Source organism: Phacochoerus africanus, chromosome 1 (genome assembly GCF_016906955.1).
Source record: "Phacochoerus africanus isolate WHEZ1 chromosome 1, ROS_Pafr_v1, whole genome shotgun sequence".
Lineage (NCBI taxonomy): Eukaryota > Metazoa > Chordata > Mammalia > Artiodactyla > Suidae > Phacochoerus > Phacochoerus africanus.
In genome coordinates, this window is record NC_062544.1 from 26,316,391 (window position 1) to 26,323,853 (window position 7,463).

General features: G+C 48.4%; 1 protein-coding gene across 1 annotated transcript in view; it reads left to right on the forward strand.

Moving 5' to 3' along the window:
* Nucleotides 1-7,463, forward strand: part of KCNIP1 (potassium voltage-gated channel interacting protein 1) — a 422,923-nt gene that overhangs the window by 56,095 nt on the left and 359,365 nt on the right. The gene's annotated exons all lie outside the window — the stretch shown is intronic.

The following is a 7,463-nucleotide window of genomic DNA, read 5'->3' on the forward strand; positions in this document are numbered from 1 at the left end:
GCCTCTGAATCCTCTTTTCTTTCCTGAAAAATCTCTGCTCTGCATGCTCATCAAAGGCCCTGGGTCTGGATTCTGCCCTCCCATGTCTGTCTTAACCCCTTAACCCCTTAGCAGGGCGCCGAGGAGCCGGACTCAATGGATGGATGAATGGAGAAGGGAGGGAGGGAGGATGGGAAGATGGCTCACTAATCCTTCTCTTTGAATGTCTTCCTGTGGCCTTGGCTCAACCCTCCTACCAGCAAAGCAGCCCCCTCTCGTGACTGCACTGTCCCTCCGCGTATGTCCCTGGGCCTGTGCCTTCAGATATCTTGCTCACGAAGTCCTTTGATTCTTTCTCCCCAGTGTTTCTCTCGCCTGTCACTCTCTCTCCAACTTCAGCACATCCCCGAAGTCCAAACTCTCCCTGAGTCTCGCTGCTTGGGGACAGCAGCCCGCAGGCGGCACTTCTTCCTGCTTCCCCCTCCTGTCTCCTCCACCCCAGGGCCAGACAAAGAGATAGGCCATTCAGCCCTTTCAGTCGGGACCCCTCCTTCTAGAAGGCTGTTCTAAGCAGATCATCAGACATGTGCACGAAGGCTTTTATGCGGGGTTACATCACAATAGTGAAAAATTGTCGACGATCACAACTCCACTCAAAAAAAATCGTTTTTGGTTCATCCATCTGATGCAATAATATTAAGCCTGTGGGAAATTATTTTGGGGACCACTGAACAACAGGCAGAAATGCCATTGACGTACTGTTAGAGGAGAAAGCAGGATATAAGACTCTGTGTATAAAGAGGTTCCGATCCGCATAGATATTTGGGCAGCAAAAGTCAAACAGAAAAGAAGTGAACTGAAGTACCATCCTGGGTTTTCGTTGAGAGCAGTGGTTGTTTTTTTTTTAAAGTTCTTCTTGATACTTCTCTGTATCGTCTGCATTGTCTTCAAGAAGCATGTATATTTCATCAGACCATAAAAATGCCATTCACTCAATGCACATCTTTAATTTTTTAATTCTTCTTAATACCATCAATAAAAGTGATGCTTTCCCTGCTGGGTATCACTGCCTGTCCTCTCCATGACGGAGAATAACCCAAACTTCTAGACCCGGCCCTTCCAGCAATGCCCGCCCCCCACCAGAGTCTCAGCTTGCGTCCTGCTCACGCACGTCCTCTTGCCCACAAGCATATTCTGTGTCAGCCAAACTTGCCTTACACGGTTTCCAAAGCAGACGTGTGTATGTCCCTGAGCCTACCCTCAAATGATTCAGAGACACACTCACACTTACAGAGACAGAGAACAAGAAGGAATGCGAATGTGACAAAATAGTGATAACACTTTGTGAGCCAAGGGGAAGGTTCTGTATGCGCCTCGTACTCCCTCTGCGTCTCTTCCAGAGCTGCACGTTTTTAAAACTAAACGTTGGGGGAAATAAAGGGGCCGTATAATAAGAGTGTTTAAAAGCATTGACTCTGCCATGAAATGACATCCACTTCCCCCCCCAGCTCTGACGCCCATTCACTGGGGCAGCCTTGACTGTAGGCAGGTTCCTTCCGCAGGAACATGGGGCTAATGAGAATCATTGTGTGTGTGTGTTTCCCACCGTTGCCCCGACCATGGAATGAATGAGTATAAAGGGCTTGGTCAGGAGCCTGGCCACCCGTGTTGGTTGTGAACGGCTCAGGTCTGTGTTAAATGTAGAAGTCCGATGCTTTTTGTGAAATGTATTTTAGTGACGGGTAGTTGATTTAAAGTGCTGTGTTAGTTGATTTACAGCGTGGTGTTAGCTTCTGCTGGACAGCCGGGGGATTCAGTTAGACATGTCAATATCTTTCTCTTTCATAGTCTTTTCCATCACGGTTTCTCACAGGAAATCGAGTCTAGTTCCCTGTGCTGTACCCAGGGGACCTTGTTGTTTCTCCATCCTCTACGTAATAATCAGTGTCTGCTAACTCCACACTCCCAAGCCATCCCTTCTCCACCCTCCCTCCCTTTGGCACCCACAAGTCTGTTCTCTACGTTTATGAGTCTTTAGAAATTAGATCTTCACCATGAAGTTATCTTTAATACACTCTACTTTCCTAAATAACTCAACCCTGAATACCTAAGTGAGATGCTATGGCCTGGGAATATTTTGCTCATGTGATTCTTTTTCTGCCACCGCCCTGGAGCAGGGAGAGGGCGGTACTGGTTCTCGCGAGGGTCTGCCCCTCCAGGTCCTGGCACCGAGGAGACAGCCAGTAAGAGCCCAAAACCTGAAAATGAGGGACTTGAAGGTTTCAAGTTGCACTTTCAAGAAAGTTCATCTCATCAGATACAAACTTGTAACCTTGCAGATGCCGCCACTCTGTTCCCACAGGCTTTCTGAAAATGAGGCATCACCTTGATAAATTAGCTATGGATATAAGCTTCCTGCAGTTGGCATGGAAATGCAATTTAATTTCCAATTAAGCCTGATTTCTGGGCCGAGGGATCTGCCTGCCTCACGCTGGGAGGACTATTCCAGCCACACCTCTTGGGGTCCATGTTGGTGGTTCGCCTGTGAAATGAACTGTCGTGGAAACTTGTCCTTTGACCCTTGATGGTTCAACCAGGTACTGCTTTTCCTCAGGAACTAAGTTTAGACAAGTAGATTCCAGAAAGTGTAAAGCAAAGACAATCTAACCATGGCAGAATGTTTAATTCCGATCACAACACAGCAAGAGACAGATTGAGAGGGAGCGAGAGGCAAGCTGGTCCCCAGTGACACAAGAAGGAAGTTGCTGGTGAGAAAAAGGGGTCGGGAGAAAGTTCTCTGAGCTCGAACAGAAGACTCTGCCTCATCAGAGGAAGGAGACACATTTGTTCACACCGAGGGTGAACTATGGCAGAGGGTCTTTATGGACCAGGAACTGTGCTAAGTGCTTCTTGTTCGTTACTGTACTGAATTTATCACGAGCGCCCTGTGAAACAAAGGGTGCTCTGCTTCTTTTCCACTTGAAGAAATGGAGTCTCAGGGAAATGAAATAAACTGCCCAGGGTCATAGACAAGCCAGATACTAACTCTCACTTTTCTGAGCTTCCCTCCCTGCAGGCACTGTCTCCAAATACAAATAAAACACATAGTTTAGAACCAGAAGAATAAGGCCACACTAAGCTGATACTAACCTCCTGAAAAATGTAAAGACAAGAAATAGGCTTTAAGGAGTTCCCGTCGTGGCTCAGCGGTTAGCGAATCCTACTAGCATCCATGAGGATGCGGGTTTGATCCATGGCCCTGCTCAGTGGGTTAAGGATCTGGCGTTGCCGTGAGCTATGGTGCAGGTTGCAGATGCAGCTTGGATCCCATGTTGCTATGGCTCTGACGTAGGCCTGCGGTTACATTTCCAATTGGATCCTTAGCCTGGGAACTTCCATATGCCGCGGGTGCAGCCCCAAAAGACAAAAAAGACAAAAAATTAAAATTTTTTGCTTTAAAAAAGCAAAGGGCTTTAAAACATGTCGAGTGAGAGAGAGAATAACTGAGGCTGAGTCTGCTTAGAGCACATGATCTGATGAAGGGGCAAAGGACCCCCACTTTTGTTTGGGTTTTCCCATCTTCCCCACGAGGTGGGGGATCTGAGGACTGGACATGATGGTCCATCCTGGCTTGAGAGGCTCACAGGAGGTCGGGTGCTCAGAAGGCTCAGGCTACTCCAAACCCACAAAGTCCTGGCTTGTGGCTCAGGCAATTTCAGTTCCGGTAGTTGGAAAGAAGCAGTGGAGGGCATAGGAAAGGGTATTTGAAGATGCCTATATATGAGATGTTTGAACGCAGACTACTTGCAAGGCCAGCAGAGTCACAGCAAAATCAGATACGAAGCAGGTGTCACATGGCTCCCTTTTTATCAGTGATTGCAGAAGAAACTTCTAAAGCTATGTATCAATAAGCATGCTGTCAACTCCTGGACACATTCTAGGATGGATTATTGAGCTAGTGGTTTAGGAACACTTGGAAAAGAAAGCAGGGACAACTGAGAGAGATGTGGGGTCCCTGAGAAGGAATCAAGTCAGCCTCGCCTCTCCTCCACTCTTCTTTTTAATAGAGTGACCAGGTCAGGGATGGCTGTGGCCATAGCATGGCTGGTTGCTGCTTTGTGTTTGATGGTCTGTGTGCTGCATGAGGATGGAGTCAGGCAGATTGTGGCCGAACTCATTTGCCTGTCCATCTTGGATGTTCCTCCAAGAGACTCTTTGAAGGACTTTTTTTTTTTGATCCATTGGCTCGGGCCTGGCTACACATCTGTGGATTCTTTAGAGCCGTGGCTCCAGGGAGCCATTTGAGAGCCTGGGCTCCTTGGGAAGGTACATAGCACATCCAATAGGCTCTCAGCATTGAATTTGCCCTGCTGGGATTTCCCATTTCTGATACGGGGCAGAGACTAAGGGGCAGGCAGGCTGCACAGTGCTTAGAGCCTGAAGCCATACTTTTCAGGTTCGAATCCCAGCTCTCCTGTTTGCTCCCTCCTGCCCAGCAGCAGATGAAATCCCTGCACTTCCATTACCTCATCTATGAGGTGGAGAGAGTAATAAAAGATATTGTTAGGGTTTAATTGGCCATCCATGTAAAAGCTGAGCCCAGATCCTGGCCTACCGGTGCTCAACAAATGTGAGCTCTTACTGCCATTAGAAATGACGGATTCCTGTTGGGAGAGTAATGTGCTAAATAATTCCCCAAGTAGAGGTTGCTGCCTCCCAGTCCAGCGAGTTATTCATCAAAAGAGATGTTGACGGAGGAGTTCCCATCGTGGCTCAGTGGTAACGAACCAGACTAGTATCCAAAAGGACAAGGGTTCGATCCCTGGCCTCTCTCAGTGGGTTAAGGGATCCGCTGCTGACCTGAGCTGCGGTGTAGGTCACAGACGCGGCTCGGATCCTGCACTGCTGTGGCTGTGGCGTATTGCCGGCAGCTGCAGTTCCGATTGGACCCCTAGCCTGGGAACATCCCTATGCCGCGGGTGCAGCCCTAAAAAGACCCAAAAAGAGAGAGAGAGATGTTGGTGGAGGCTGTTGTTCAAAACGAAGTTGCAGGGAAGGTTCGAGCCCCAGATTAGAAAGTGGAAAAGCACTCGATGATCTTTAAAAACTACTGGCTCTCGGGGAACGTGAGTTTGTGTCTGAATATGAGAAATCAAAGGGGTGTGGAAAAGCGGAGGCTCCAGAATTGGCAGAGGAGGGTTCAAGGGAGTAGAGAGAGAAGACTGGTCTTAAAGCGGCAGAGCCTAAGCAAGCCCCTGTTCTTATTTTATGTATATCAGAAATGGGGTGGGTTGGGGGCAGAATGATGGAGATTATGGGAGGTTGAAGTCTCTCTAACTGAGGGAGAAGGGGCAAGCTTTGGGATGCATCACCACTTTTGTCCAACATTTGGTTGGGGGTTGATGACATTGCATTTAAACACATCTCCTCGCCATCCTCCGGAGCGTTTAAGGAAGTCGGCTGATGCACGCATGCTTTCTATGAGGGGGAAGGGAGAGCTGGGGACATCTAGGAAGGTGCTGAGGTCTGTGTGTGGATTGACACGATGAAGCTCCAGAAGAGCACCTGTGGTGGGGAAGATAATCCATAAACTAACCCATCTGGGGAAGAGAGAACCCAGAGCCAGGGGGGAACGGGGAAAGTGAAGGTCTCTTCCTGCCTCCAGTGGGAATCTGAGGAGATTCCGAGGAGGACTTTGGATGTGCCCAGGGCACAGCACGGAATGAGCAGGGGGACCCTGTCTGTCCTTGGACACACTAGGCCAGCGGCTCTGAAAAATTCAGCATCCTTGGGAGTTCCCGTTGTGGCTCAGTGGTTAACAAATCCGACTAGGAACCATGAGGTTGTGGGTTCTATCCCTGGCCTCACTCAGTGGGTTAAGGATCTGACATTGCTGTGAGCCGTGGTGTAGGTTGCAGACGCGGCTTGGATCCTGCGTTGCTGTGGCTCTGGCGTAGGCCGGCGGCTCCAGCTCCGATTGGACCCCTAGCCTGGGAACCTCCATATGCTGCGGGAGCACCCCAAGAATTGGCAAAAAGACAAAAAAAAATTCAGCATCCTTGTCTAATCTTAAATCACATTGAGTTCTCGAAGGACTTTTGGCTTATGGGGCTACATCGACTAACATTTACCATTTGGACATGAAGACTCAGAATGTTTCATTTAAGGTAATTTCTTTCAAAATAGCAATAATGGACCCATTACATGTTAACAAAAGACCATCTTTTCCTGAAAAATAATTGTGTTTCCCCCCAAAAAAAAAGCTATTGAGGAAAGTGGCATCGCTTTACGTTTTTGCAAATCTCTTTAAAGTCTGGCCTCATAGAAGACAGCTGGCTTCTCATATACATGCCACCTAGCCCTCTGAAACATTCCATGCATAAGGGTGGAAAAAGCAACTAGTGCCTTAATGTTATGACAAAAAGGTTTTGCCCTTGCAGACCTCCACTGTGAGAACCATTACCGAGACGGCAGTGCCTTTCTCCCTGTCTTTCTGATCTTGCTTTGGTCTTTCTCTTTTCCCAACATGTGAAAGGGCAGAGGCTGGTGAAGCACAGGACAGGTGCATTTGGTTCAAACGGTGTCTTTACACATATTTCATATAATTCAAAATCCCCCCAATGCAATAGACACTGGCTCTTCTTATGCACCAGTCTGTTCTGCCAGTTATAGCAATAGAGTGAATGCTGTCTACAATCCACACACCCAAGGGGTTTTGAGATTAGGACTTTTGGATGGAGTGTTGTTGCAGGTGGAGGAGGCTGGCAGCATTTCCGTAAGTCACCAAAACAGATTTTATGAATATTTTACATTGCATGATTTTGAATTCACGTAGGTTAGCTTCGTCACCGTGAAGAAGGAAGCTCTTGAAAATGACCGGGTGGGGGAGAGGGGGCAGAGTGTCACGAGATGATCAGCTTCCTGAAGGCGGGCCCTGTGGCTGCTTCATCTCTGCCCCACCCCTCCCCCTTGCTGCCACTCTCCACCAGGTGATCTGAGATCTGGGGGAGCCATGCAGGTGCCCCTCCCGATGTGAGTCACTGGCCCATGAGAGAAAAAGCAAAAGCAGAAGCACTAGACATTCCTTAGTAGAGTGATTTTTTTAAAGAACCGACAAGGGCTCTCTGGTCCCAGGCAACCATTATTCCAAACTCATTTTTCCTCCGTGTCTAACTCCATCACGCTGAGATGCCCATTATTTCATGCCCAGCTTGGGCATGAAGTTTTGTGAGCAGCAAGCAGCTATGAGATCTGATAGAAGGAGGCCAAACTCTGTCGGCAGGAGGAAGGCATTTGGCTCAGGCAAATGAAGGTCATTGTTAAGGATGCATGGGCCCATGGGGGCTGGGCATCCTCAGGTACTTTTCTGGGAGGTCATGGCCTTTTCCCCCGAAGGGGCTGTCTGGATAGTCTGAGATGCGGTGTATTTCAGCCCCAAATGCAGGTACATGGACACTACATGCAAAGGAGCCCTGTAAGTGAGA